Source organism: Leptodactylus fuscus, chromosome 3 (genome assembly GCF_031893055.1).
Source record: "Leptodactylus fuscus isolate aLepFus1 chromosome 3, aLepFus1.hap2, whole genome shotgun sequence".
Classification (NCBI taxonomy): Eukaryota; Metazoa; Chordata; class Amphibia; order Anura; family Leptodactylidae; genus Leptodactylus; species Leptodactylus fuscus.
The window spans coordinates 176,142,468-176,155,822 of NC_134267.1; positions in this window are offsets into that span (position 1 = coordinate 176,142,468).

Sequence of the window (13,355 nt, forward strand, 5' to 3'; positions counted from 1 at the left end):
CTGAGGATGGCCCAATAGGCCGAAACAGCGCTGTCCATAGCTGGGCACCTGTTCCTTTTGGGACAGAAATACTGATTTAGCAATTAAATCCACATTATGATTAAAAGACTTTATAACTGAGTCATTCATGATGTTAAGGATGCTGCCCTCTAGAGGGCGGCATACAGAGTGCACTGTTCTCCTAATTCCATCCAGGAGAATAGATTTGCATATTTTTTACCCATAATCCCTAGCGGAGCAGGAATGACTTGTAAGTCTCCGTACTGCCTATGTAGGCAAACACTCTCCCTAATGTGGACGAGTGCCCCCATACCCTAGTCAATAGAAGTAATTGAATATTGGTTTCACCAAAATATCTGGACATTGGTGCAAAATATTATCAATGAGAATTTAAAATCTTGGTACCAATATATTACCCACATGATGGATGGTAAGTGTTTGGTGGCAGGACTGACATGAATGGAAAAGGAATCAAGTACAGCAGTCCATCCTCTACTTACCATGGAGCTTTTCTTCAGACTTATTTCTGATACACTTGTACAGGGTGTCTGGAAAGTAAGTACACAAAATGAAAGGGTGGACGTTAGCCGGTATATGAAGCGTTTTTATTAATAAACATGTGACCGGAAATGCACCGTTGTGGCGCTGTAGGTAGACCGAGATGTCGGTTTCCTATCCCTCGCTGCACCATGTGAAAGGAGAAACGAAGAAGAGAAAGCGCTTTAATGGGAAATCAGTTTAATCATTGTTAATTATTAGAGATGAGCGAACACTAAAATGTCCGAGGTTCGAAATCCGATTCGAACAGCCGCACACTGTTCGACTGTTCGAACGGATTTCGAACCCCATTATAGTCTATGGGGGGAAATGCTCGTTTCAGGGGTACGCAACATTAGATAAAATCATACTTACCAAGTCCACGAGTGACGGTTGAGCTGGATTCTGCTTGAAGTCTTCTCCCGGTGCAGCGTCCCCGTGTCCTCTTCCGGGTGGAATTCACTCTGCCTAGGCATAGCCGACTGCGCATGCACGTGTATGCGCGTGCATGCCCGCGCATGCGCAGTCGGCTCTGCCTAGGCTGGATGCCTAGGCAGAGTGAATTCCACCTGGAAGAAGACGCGGGGACGCAGCACGGAGAAGACTTCGGAAAGGTAAGAGAAGAACCCGTGTTGATTGGCAGAATGTATAGCATTCTGACAATTAACACTGGTTCTGCATCGAACCTTAAGCTTCGAACAGCTAGTAGTGTTCGATCGAGTACAAGTATTTTGAATACCGTAGTATTCGATCGAACACCTACTCGATCGAACACTACTTGCTCATCTCTATTAATTATTACAAGAATTGCTAAAAATGCTGGCTGTCTGCCTAGATTCAAGCAGTGCAACGCCGGGAGATGAATTGACGCATCCGTTTACAGACTCCTGGCATGGCGCTCACCGTGACGAACGCAGCCTGCATGCGGTGCACGAGCTCTTTGCGGGTTGGCACAGGTGATGCGTTCACAATGGAGTTGACATGCCCCCACAAGAAAAAAATCAAGGGTCAAATCCTGCTACTGAGGGGGCCACAGCAAAGGTCCGCCGCGGTTGATGCACCGATTCGGGCATCGGTTGTTGATGTGTTCACGGATGATGTGGCCAAAATGGGGAGGTGCTCCATCCTGCTGGAGCTACATCCTTGCTCTCATGTTCAAAGGCACAGGCACTTCTTCGAGCAACACCGGCAAATCATCCTGCAGAAATACACTGTCGGTCTACCTGCAGCACCTCCACGGTGCATTTCCGGTCACATGTTCATTAATAAAAAACGCTTCATATACTGGATAAAGTCCACCCTTTCATTTTGTGTACTTACCTTTCGAAAACCCTGTATGTGTATCCAAACTCAGGCACGTAAGTCGACGCAGAGAGGAGGTAATAGAAAGAGATTGCTGGCTAGTAAGTATTTTATTGTCTCATTCTGTACAGCGATGGAGTGTTACCTTACTAGATGTGGTAGACTCAAACATTTGTTTTTTGATGGATGTGATTCGGCCATCTGATCAATGATGGAATTGTTTGTACGACTGATCTCACTATTAACATTAGCCACTAAATTTACTGGTCGGGAAGGGGGCAATTTATCTTTTTCAAGAAAAAAAAATGCAGCGAATCTGTCGAATTTGGCTGATGATCCACCAAAACTGGACGATAATGCCAAACACTCATTTTCAGTTGCCCAAAGATTTCCAACATGGATGTTCACAGTATTTTAAGAACTGATCGGCCAAATGATAAATTGGCCATTTCAGCCAACAAAAGCCCAACTTGTATGGCCAACTTTAATTATTAACAAACTTCTCTTCCACATTGTATAGATTCACGAGAACAAAAAAGGGGGAGAGCACCGAGTGTGCTTATAGTGTAGATGAGTTTACAATGGATGTTGTAAATAAAAATGTACAGAGAAATGGACCAGTTGGTCCCTCACCTTCAGGTGTTGTGAATGAGTCACAACACCAATGAAAGCATAGAGGTTGAGGTGGCTGCAGAATCCACAGACTGGTCATCGAGGACCAGACGGTAATGGAAGGAAGGAGGTCAGCGGCTAGAGATGGACGTCTGTGACACATCTGACCTCACCTGGCAAATAGTTGTTCACCTGAAGAAGAACGTTTTGTGCAGTAGGTTTTTGTCCAATAAAGGTCATATATTTTATTCACCTTATCAACACTTCAATCTGTGAAACATAGAGTGCAGATGTCCATCTTTAGCCGCTGGCCTCCTACCTTCTATAGATTTTTATGTTAGATACAAGACTGAAAAAGGAAAAATTGGAAATAAACAGTTTTCATGTTTTTTTTAGATTTATCTTGGATATCAAAATCTAAGATAAAAAAAAATTCAGGATGAATTAAGAGGTATACAAACATACAGTGTAGGTTTATAGACTTCTATGGGGGCTGTGTATGATACAATATACCTTTGAGCTTCCATATTTTTACTGTGACCTTCACTTGCCCTGAAAACTATTCATGCACTTTGATACTCTCTGCAATATATGGTGTATATTATATTAATGTATTCATTTTGATGAAAGTGCGTAATTGTCTTATTCATCTGCATGTATATACTGAGAAACACTGGAGGAATGAATGCAGGAAATCGGCTGTTCAACAAAAGATGTGTAGCATTAGAAAGCCTAGTGTGACCTAGTTCTTAAGCATTCAGCAACATAATCCTATAGTGATGTGTGTGCTATATATAAAGAATATGAATTATATTTATAAAACTCTTAAGCTGGCCAGATACACTGTAATTGCTGCCCATAAAATCTTTTGGATAGCAGAACTCTGTACTTTTGACTTGCTTGGATTTTACCAGGATAAGTGGTTACCTCTGGTTTCCCAGAAAGCTAGAAAGTCTTGATAATGCCAACATATAGGCTGGTCTTTATAATGTAGTTATTTAAGCGTTTAAATAATACATAGAAAATACTAAATGTCCCAAAGCACAATAGTCGTCATCTCATACACATTGCAGGGACACTATAGCTACAAAATGTGCATCCTTTCCCTGTATCATTTCTATTGAAAGGAAATGACGGCCTCCAATCTATGTTGTCTGCAATAGATCAATTCATTCCAGAACTAACTTACTGGCCTCTCATATACTAATGAACGTAGTATATACTGGAGTATAAGCCGAATTTTTCAGCCCAGTTTTTGTGCTGAAAAGGCCCCCTCTGCTTATACTCGAGTCAGCAAAAAAAAAAAAAAAAAAAATTTTTAAATTAAAGTTCTAAATCACTCCTTTCCCTAGAATACATACAAAAGTAGAAAATGACTGTGAAACACATACACATTAGGTATCCTGTGTCTGAAAGTGCCTGGTCTACTGAATATAGGGGATCTGCAGTGCTCCTGTTCCGTCGGGAAGGGGTTAATAGGAGCACTGCAGATACCCTATATTCAGCCAGGCTGAATTCCAAGTGGGGGAAGAAAAAGCAGTCCTCAAGCTCAGGGAAGGGGTAGACAGACAACCAAAACACCCCCTCCCCTTCCCCAGCACCCCATAACTACTGCACCCAAAAACTCTGACTATTTTAATTTTTGAGATTTCCCAGTAGCTGCTGCATTTCCCCCCTCGGCTTATACTCGAGTCAATAAGTTTTCCCAGTTTTCCGTGGTAAAATTAGGGGCCTCGGCTTATATTCGGGTCGGCTTATACTCGAGTATATACGGTATTCTATTATATAGTAACATAGTGAGAAATTTTCTTTCCCATCTCCAAATATGGCAGTTGGAATAAATCCATAGATGGACATCCCATCCCAAAGTACTAGTTAATGCTATCCCTCTAGTATAACGTGAAGTTTGTGTTTTGGTTACCAGTTGTGCTTCTGACTGCATTTATTTTGCCAAGGTCATCTTCATCCTTTATTCATCCTACATGTACTGCAATGACGGTGACCATGGTCATTCATTGTATAAATTGCTGTGAAGAGATGGTATTACTGGAGTCCCAGGCAAAGAGAATTGTGATGTTGTTGTGGGTTTTCCTAATATACCACAGATCTCATTTTCTTGATATTGTACCCTTACTTTAGCAGAAGTTCTCACTTGGCCTCTTGCACACAGCTCCATTGTGGCTGTTTTGAACTAACGCTAGATTCACACTCGAACAATGGAGACGCAGACCTCTAAAATAGTGGTTACACGGGAAGTCAGGTGGATCCCACTGACTATTATGGGATCTGTTGGCTGCTTTTCTTAAACTGAAATCGGCATGGGAAAAAGTCCTCCATGCAGGACTTTTTTCCTCTGTCAATTATTGGTGGACTTCAAGATGCAAATGTTAGTTTAGGCTTACAGTACCTCAGTACGACTTTGGTTTTTTTCCTTTGCATTCTGTAAGGGTATTTTTGTGTTTTTTGCTTGCAGTTTTTGATGCGGAATCTGCCTCAAAATCTGCCTGCAAAAACATCTCCCATTCATTTCAATGGGAGTCACTCGCTTTTTTTTTGCCACTAGTGATTTTTTTTCAGCTAGCAGGAAAAAGAAGCGACATGCTCCATCTTCCCGCGGATTCCCTGGCTGAACCAACTGCGGCGTCTGCAGCTCGAGACTCACTCCTGCTTAGGCCCTTTCATTCTGGCCTAATCGGGTGCGGGATACTGTGACAGGATGCCAATGCACTACATCGCCATCCTGTTTCGGCTAGCCCCGCGGAATAGTGACACGGTGGAAAAGGTGTGGAATAGTGTGTTTTTCTCCCCTAGAAGCAAAGTTTTTAGAAGAGAATATCTTAATACTCTACTCAACAGATCATTGTACAATGGGACACAAATCCAGTGTGTGATGTCATCAGAGAGTAACTGTCTGTCAGGGTAGCCCCAATGCTCAGCAGGACAAGAAGTGGATAGGGGAAGAAAATAAGATAACACATGGAACTAAATTAGAACAGGTGAGTAACAACCAGAACTTTCTCTTGACTTGGTAGAATCTCAACTAGGGTTGAGCGATCGTGTTCGGAAAAGATCGGATTCCGATCGGCGATCGAGAAAATTTCACAATCGCCATCGGAATTCCGAACACGATCTTTTTATGTGGGATCGAGATTGGTGATCTTTTCCCACAATGCTTTGCTTAGCCTTCACACTGAGTATACGCTGTATACTCAGTGTGAAGGCTCCGCTGCAGTTCCATAGGAATGAATGGAAGCAGCCAGCACACAGCCTTAACCCCCTGCGCGCCAGCTGCCTCCATTCATTGGAATGGGAGGCTAAACTAACATCTGTAGCAGCTACTTACCTCTAGAGATGGCTACTCCGGTGCCCTTCTTCTTCTTGCTTCGCTGCCCCGCCTCCTAGGTTAGTGTTTAAAGTGCTAGGTAGGCAGGGCTTGTGGCTTAGGAGAGTGTGGGCGAGTACAGGGCGGGGAGACGTGACATCTCCCCTCCCAGTACCCGCCCACACTCTCCTAACCCACCCACACTCTCCTAACCTGGCAGGGAGGGGGCAGGGTGCAGCATGGAGCGGCAGCAAAGAAGAAGGCACCGGGCACTGGACCAGCCATCTCTGGAGGTAAGTGGACACCAGAGGGAACTAAGTAGCCAGAGGATTAAAAAAAAAAAAAAAAAAAATCCTCTGGCTACTTTAGTGATTCACTACACAGCATGGATTCTAACAATTGTTAGATTCCATGCTGTATAGTGAATAGGATTGCTTTTAAAATCCGATCTCCGATTAATTGAAAAATCCCATTGAATTGCATTGGGATCGAGATCGGGTTCGAATGAAAAATGATTGGAAATCGGATTTTAAAATCGATCCTGAAAAGTCAAGATCGGCTCAACCCTAATCTCAACCATTAAGACAATAAGGGCCTTTTATGGGCTCGTTCACATGTGGGCAAAGGGTCGGATTTTGACAGCGGATTTCGCTTCAAAATCCGCCCCTTTACAATGGTGGTCTATGCAGACTGCCGGGCTTCTTTTTTCCGCTAGCGGCTGGCTGCTGCTAGCGGAGAAAAGAAGCGACATGTCCTATCTTCAGGCGGAAACCGCACTGGATACAATATATACCATACACCAGACTATAACCACCACTGTCCTTGTTGTCAGCCAAGTGTCTACCATAAGGCGCTAATGCTGAAATCATGGGTGCATTACAATACAACACTTTCTATTTGTTGTATACTTGACAAGAGTCTCAGCATTGGCAGATAAATACATTCCCTAGAACTTATTAAAGCCTGTATTTTTATGGTGTTGGTTCGGGACATCTGCATGGCAAAACTGGAGATTAGGAAGATGTCGGTGTGTTATTCCAACAGCTCAGCTGTTAATATCATCATTGATCTCATTAAAAGTGAGCCAACCAAACCAATGGTCTAAATTTACACAGTGGTTTAGCAATCTGTGTTAAATGACGACTCAGACACACCATGTGCATTCAGGACAGCTGGGCTGTCAAGATAATACATGTGCACTCCAAGCTCCCACTACCAGCCTTTAGCAATGTTCCACCCTGTGCCTAGGCAGAGGGTTCAGGCATACTGGCTTTGGCATGTTGGCAAAACAGTACTTTGTACAATGCTGCTTGTCACAAATCTGTCCCATCACATTCTTACCAGAGCTGAAGTCATACTACAAACTGAAATTCTCTGATCAAATATCATCCGTGATATATGCAGGGTTTCTCTAAAACAAGATCTTCCGTTAAACATAATTTATGGCTACAGGAAACTATGCTTTGAAACTGTAAATGTAGCCAAGGGCTGAGATATTTTACTGTAGCCATCTTAGCAGCTGCTGCCTTCACAGCCTGGGAACAGTTGCAAAAAAATTGTAAAGACTTGTGCATTCTTGATATCGGAAGTGTTTTTACATTTGTAATCCTTCCCATAGTAGGCTAACTGCTTTTATTGCTATCATAACAGGGTATTATTCCACAACATTTTGAGCAATGTTTTTTCCCTTTTTCAGGCTATAGCTTTCTTAAGGTTTTTGTTTTTTCTGACATTTGAACCAGTGCATATATAGTGTATATATATTGCAATTTTTTTGTACTGGAAAAAATGTTCCCCAATTATTGTCAGCCCCTCTTCTCACAGTCCAGTTACAGATTGCAAAACAACTGGACAACTGCTGTGGTGTAGCCATAGTGAATGCAAAGTGGATTGGTCCTTGAGGGGGCTCAAAAGGTCCTTCTGTCACATAAAATATACCATTATACTAAGTGACACAAAGTAGATACGCGCTCCATCAGAGATTATACATTGGAACCAGAAGCTTCAAGTTCTGGAATTTGAAATTTGCCTCTGGACAATTGGTTGGTATTGCTTGGCCCCTGCTGTGCACTTTCTGGAAAAAAACAAAAATTTGTTAAATAGGCATTGTTGTTTCAAAAAAAAAAAAAAAAGTACAGGTGCTTGTATGAAATTTTGTAATATATCGTATCAGAAAGCATTGTTTCGCTGCTACACCTCCCGCTGCTCTATTTGTCTCTAGGCAGACTATAGGTCACATTACCCATATAAATCATCTAATACACATATAACCAAGTTAACCTGAACTTTTGCATTTTGTTAAATTGCTGCAATGTGTTATCTCACTGAAGATATCAAAAATGAAAAGTCATTGGAAAAACATATTTCATTTTTTTGTCTTCTGTAGTACAATATTACACTACAGACATTCAGGTTAACTCTGCTACATCTGTATAGGAATGCGTGATCATTAAGAACTATGCATCATGTTGGGTCAGAGAAAGTATATGCTCCCAACAATTTGTTATCCATTCATCTTTGGTTTAGGACTGGTTAACAAATGAGTAGAAGACTGATCACTATTGTCATCCCCTACATTAGTTATTCTATCTGTAGTCCCATTCATGTTAATGAGTGGAAAACTTTACTTATTTCCCTGTTAAAGTAAATGGAACCATGATAGCTATTCCATTTGTTATTTTTTTTTCTTTAAACTAATAGGAAGAGGGATGGAAAAAAATGTATTCATATCCACTATTCAGAGGAGAAACCCAGCCAAAAATATCTATGTCAGAAGATCAAATTGGTTGAATCTGTTTGCTTAGTCCAGCAATGCTTTCCAAAACAGGGGGCTTTAGCCTTAAACAGGGCATCTGAATCATGGTGCTCTATAAAGGAGGTCTCATCTCTGACACATGAAGTGCTCCATGCATGGATCTGTACTGCTCTCTTATTATGAAAAGCTCCAAATGTCCAGATATACCATAAGGCTATTGTTTTGGAAGAAATGAAGCACTGGTGGCAAAACAAGCAAGATCCAAGCAAGGCATGTATCATGCAAGCTCAGATTGCAGACTGTATACTGAAGCAGCTACGGGTTGTCAGCCACTCTCATGCTTCAATTCAGTTTACAAACTTTCCAGTTATTTGGGTGGATCTGGTATAGTCATTATTAATTTCTTGTATTAATGCTCTAAATTGTTGAGCTAAATTGTTAAGCTTTTTGGAATTCAGCTTTGGAACTTCTATTCCAAGTCCTAGACTTGGTGCTCTCATCACTACAGAAATAGGAGTCACTAAATATACAGGATAAAATAACTCCTCACATATAGAAGGTCAGTTTTAAATATTTTTAGTGGCTTATATTTACATTGCTACATTGTCTAAAACAACATTATTGCTGGAGATATCACAGTATATGAACCAACATATGTTTTGCTACATTTCCCTACCTTGGAGTTGTAAATCATATCCTAAAAATACAGACGAAGAATCCATATTCCTAGGAATACACAATTAAGAATACAAAAAGACACCATTAGCAGTTCTGACAAATTGGGAATACAATTTATCCTGTTTCTCTGGAATTGGAAAAAGCAAAACCATGTAAAATCATCAAAATAATTTTATATGTGTCTGTCTTCTGTCTTGTCCCTCTGTAAAATGCTACAGTCCTGAGTTTCTGAGTATACTGCTTGCTTTACCTTTACTAAGTGTGTTGTAAGACCGAAGCCTGAATGTATCCTATTTCTTCAAAGAATTGTTAACACATGTAGTCATTACTTCAGAATCCACAGAGCTGTCATGTTATATTTAATACGTTATTGATGTTCTAAGATAATGGAAACTGATTAGATAGGGCCTATTGTTCCATGTCCATATCATGGTGGGATTTGTACCAGTTTTATTGCAATGAATTATCATTGTCCTTCCCTCATTGCTCCCACCTGTGGTTAAATTTACATAAAATGAAGCAGAACTGTATCTCTATAGATTAGACCATTATATGGCTGAATCGCACATCCCTTGATTTTTTTTTTTCTGAAGGCCTAGACCCAGATAGATTTGTTTTTGTAGTATAGGGTCCCATTTTATCTCATCCCCACATTGCTGTAAAAAAGAAAATAAATATGCAGCAATGTAAATAATGCAGCATGATCATTTTCCCTACGAAATCACATTTTCCCCATAGACTTAAATGGGGGAAAAATGCAAAATGTAGCAGAATAGCAGTAAATATTGCAGATGTTTTTGCTGTGTCTTTTTCATTGCAATTTTTTTCTGCAGCCTAAAGAGATCCTCTTGTCAATGGCAGAAGGGCTCTCACAGTTTGATCAAAATGTGTGCTAAGAACCTCATTAATTAATATAATTTATTATTATTTTTATTTTTAATACATATAGGTGCAATACTTTTGGTACTAGCAGAGAGCTGTTGCAGCTTTTTGTGTTTACATATCTATCTATCTATCGATCGATCGATCTATCTATCTATCTATCTATCTATCTATCTATCTATCTATCTATCTATCTATCTATCCATCCATCCATCCATCCATCCATCCATCCATCCATCCATCCATCCATCCATCCATCTATCTATCTATCTATCTATCTATCTATCTATCTATCTATCTATCTATCTATCCATCTATCTGAACTATCTATCTATCTATCTATCTATCTATCTATCTATCTATCTATCTATCATCTATCTCAGCTATCTATCTATCTATCTATCTATCTATCTATCTATCTATCATCTATCTATCTATCTATCTATCTCCTATCTATCTATCTATCTATCTATCTATCTATCTATCTATCTATTTACTATCTATCTGTCATCTATCTATCTATCTATCTATCTATCTATTTATCTATCTATCATCTATCTATCTATCTATCTATCTATCTATTTACTATTATCTGTCTCCTATCTATCTATCTATCTATCTATCTATCTATCTATCTATCTATCTATCTATCTATCTCCTATCTATCTATCTATCTATCTATCTATCTATCTATTTACTATCTATCTGTCTTCTATCTATCTATCTATCTATCTATCTATCTATCTATCTATCTATCTGAGCTATCTATCTATCTATCTATCTATCTATCTATCTATCTATCTATCTATCTCCTATTTATCTATCTATCATCTATCTATCTATCTATCTATCTATCTATCTATCTATCTATCATCTATCTGAGCTAATGATCTCTCTCTCTCTCTCTCTCTCTCTCGCTCTGTATCTGTCCTATGTCATCTATCCTTTTGTTAGATTGTATACATGTTATTATGTAGTGCCACCACCTGTAGTTGCTGTGCTGGTTTCCAGGCCATATGACATCTTGCACCAAGTCTATCTTTGTCTATATCTATAATATCTTACTATGTATTTCTACTTCTGCAGGTGAAGGTTAAGGACATTGATAAATATACATTTACCGGAGCCACACGGTGGCTCAGTGGTTAGCACTGCAGCATTAGAGTCTTGGTGTTCAAATCCCAACAAAGGCAAAAAAAAAAAAATCTGCAATGAGTTTGTATGTTCTCCCCGTGTTTGCATGGATTTCCATCCCATATTCCAAAAAGACATACTGATAGGGAAAAAATGTACATTGTGAGCTCTATGTGGGGCTCACAATCTACATAAATATACATTTACCTATATGTTTGTACCTCACCCTATATTCGCTGATTTCCTAAAACATTACGCAGAACACGGAGTGAGTCATTTTCTTAGAAATGTTACATGGTTTAGACCTAGACATCTTTACGATAGTTGTTAGGCTAATTTGGTAGGCTGTATATATTTTTTCAAAGCACTTATGAAACATTGCTTCCTGGAAGAATTCCAGTCTTGTCATTACTTGTATCAATGATGAAAACGTTACTCACTGTCTAATGTTTGTGGAGTCGAAGGGCAAAACCATTGACGCACCAAAGTAGACACTTTACACCTTATATTACAGTCCATGTGGAGGAAATGAAGTGTCACTCATAATACAGATAAGTGTATCAGATAAACTGTACTTCATTCTATATGGGTAATATTAATTGCTCCAGATTCTGTAAGCGAGGCCAATGACTATTTCTTTCAAGCATTATGGGATGACGCTTTACCTAAGACCGATGGCTGAAAACACGCAGGGGATATTTTCTTTAGTTCACAAGGGTTAATAATAAAGGGGGTCAAGGATGGAGAAGTATAAATTATTTCTTTCTCATTTCTATTGCTTATGAATCCAGTGCTGGTTTTGCGTATAAATTGCCACGTTTTTTTTGTTTTTTTTTTTCTCTGAAGATGGATTTTAAAGCAAATCTATCACCAGAACTGAGCACTTGAAACCATCCCCGTTGATAGGTTGGGGTCACCTAAATCAATGTGTTGTGAATCGGCACATCGGACATTGAGGTATTGCCATTTTTGTCAATTTGCAAATTAGCTATTTGGAGCAATGACAGTGCCCTCACTGCTCAAAAGATCTCATTTTCATAGTTAGAAAAACTGAGATATTTCAGCAGCGATGGCATTGACTTACTATGGAGAAAATACTGTTCCATTCAGGTGACCTTAACCTATCTATCTGCAGGGCTGGGGTGATATGTTGGACCCTGGTGACACACTTCCTTTATAGTTTAGTGTTGTGACAGAGGAGTGTTCAGACTGATGTCCACCTACTGCTGCCCAGACCTGAACAAGAGAGCTTTTTTAGGCTGGTCTTACACAGTCGTAATGTAAGTCCGCAAATGGTCTGCAATTGAGGGTTTTCAATTGCGGACCATTTGCGGACACATTATATTCAATGTGGCCTCTTACACCACCGAATATTTTATCTGTGGAGTGGCCGGGCCGCAACCGTGATCCGCAATTTATAGGATATGTCTATAATGGCCGTGAATTGCGTCACTGCACAGACTTCTAGCGTTCTATGGGCGAGTGCAGCAGTTTACGGGCGTCTGCGGAGTCTATGTTGATGATCAGCAACTTGCGGACCATAAAATCATTACGGCCGTGTAAGACCAGCCTTATTCCTTCACCGATCCAAATTGCTAAAAGTCGCACATGACATTGCTATAATCTAGTTATACTATGCATATGCTAAAAACAGATTCAGACCGATAACAACTAAAGGGCATCCATTTTATATAGACTTCAGTGTTAAGAAAAGTCAAAACCATATCTGTTGCCATCTGTTTTTGTTGAACACAAAAGCGTGGCAGACTTTGCCGTTCTGTCTGATAAAAGAAAAAAGGACAGCGACTGTTTTTAGTCTGTATAAAGTGGATCCCCTTTGCTGACATCTGTTTGCATTTTTTTATTTTTGGAATATCCAATAAATGGATCTCCTAAGTGAATGATAATAAAGCATAATGTAAACTTACCCTTGCTTAGCTCTGATCTACCACCCATTAGTGCCCTTTGGCAAATAGTGCTGTTATTTTATTTGTCATTATATTTAATCCATATGGACACCAGCCTTCATTTGGATACCATGAGCAATATCGTATTTTGGGGGAATTACTATCAACCTTGGAGGATATGGGATTCAGCTCAGCTAATCTTCTATAAATCTGCTTGGGTTCCTTC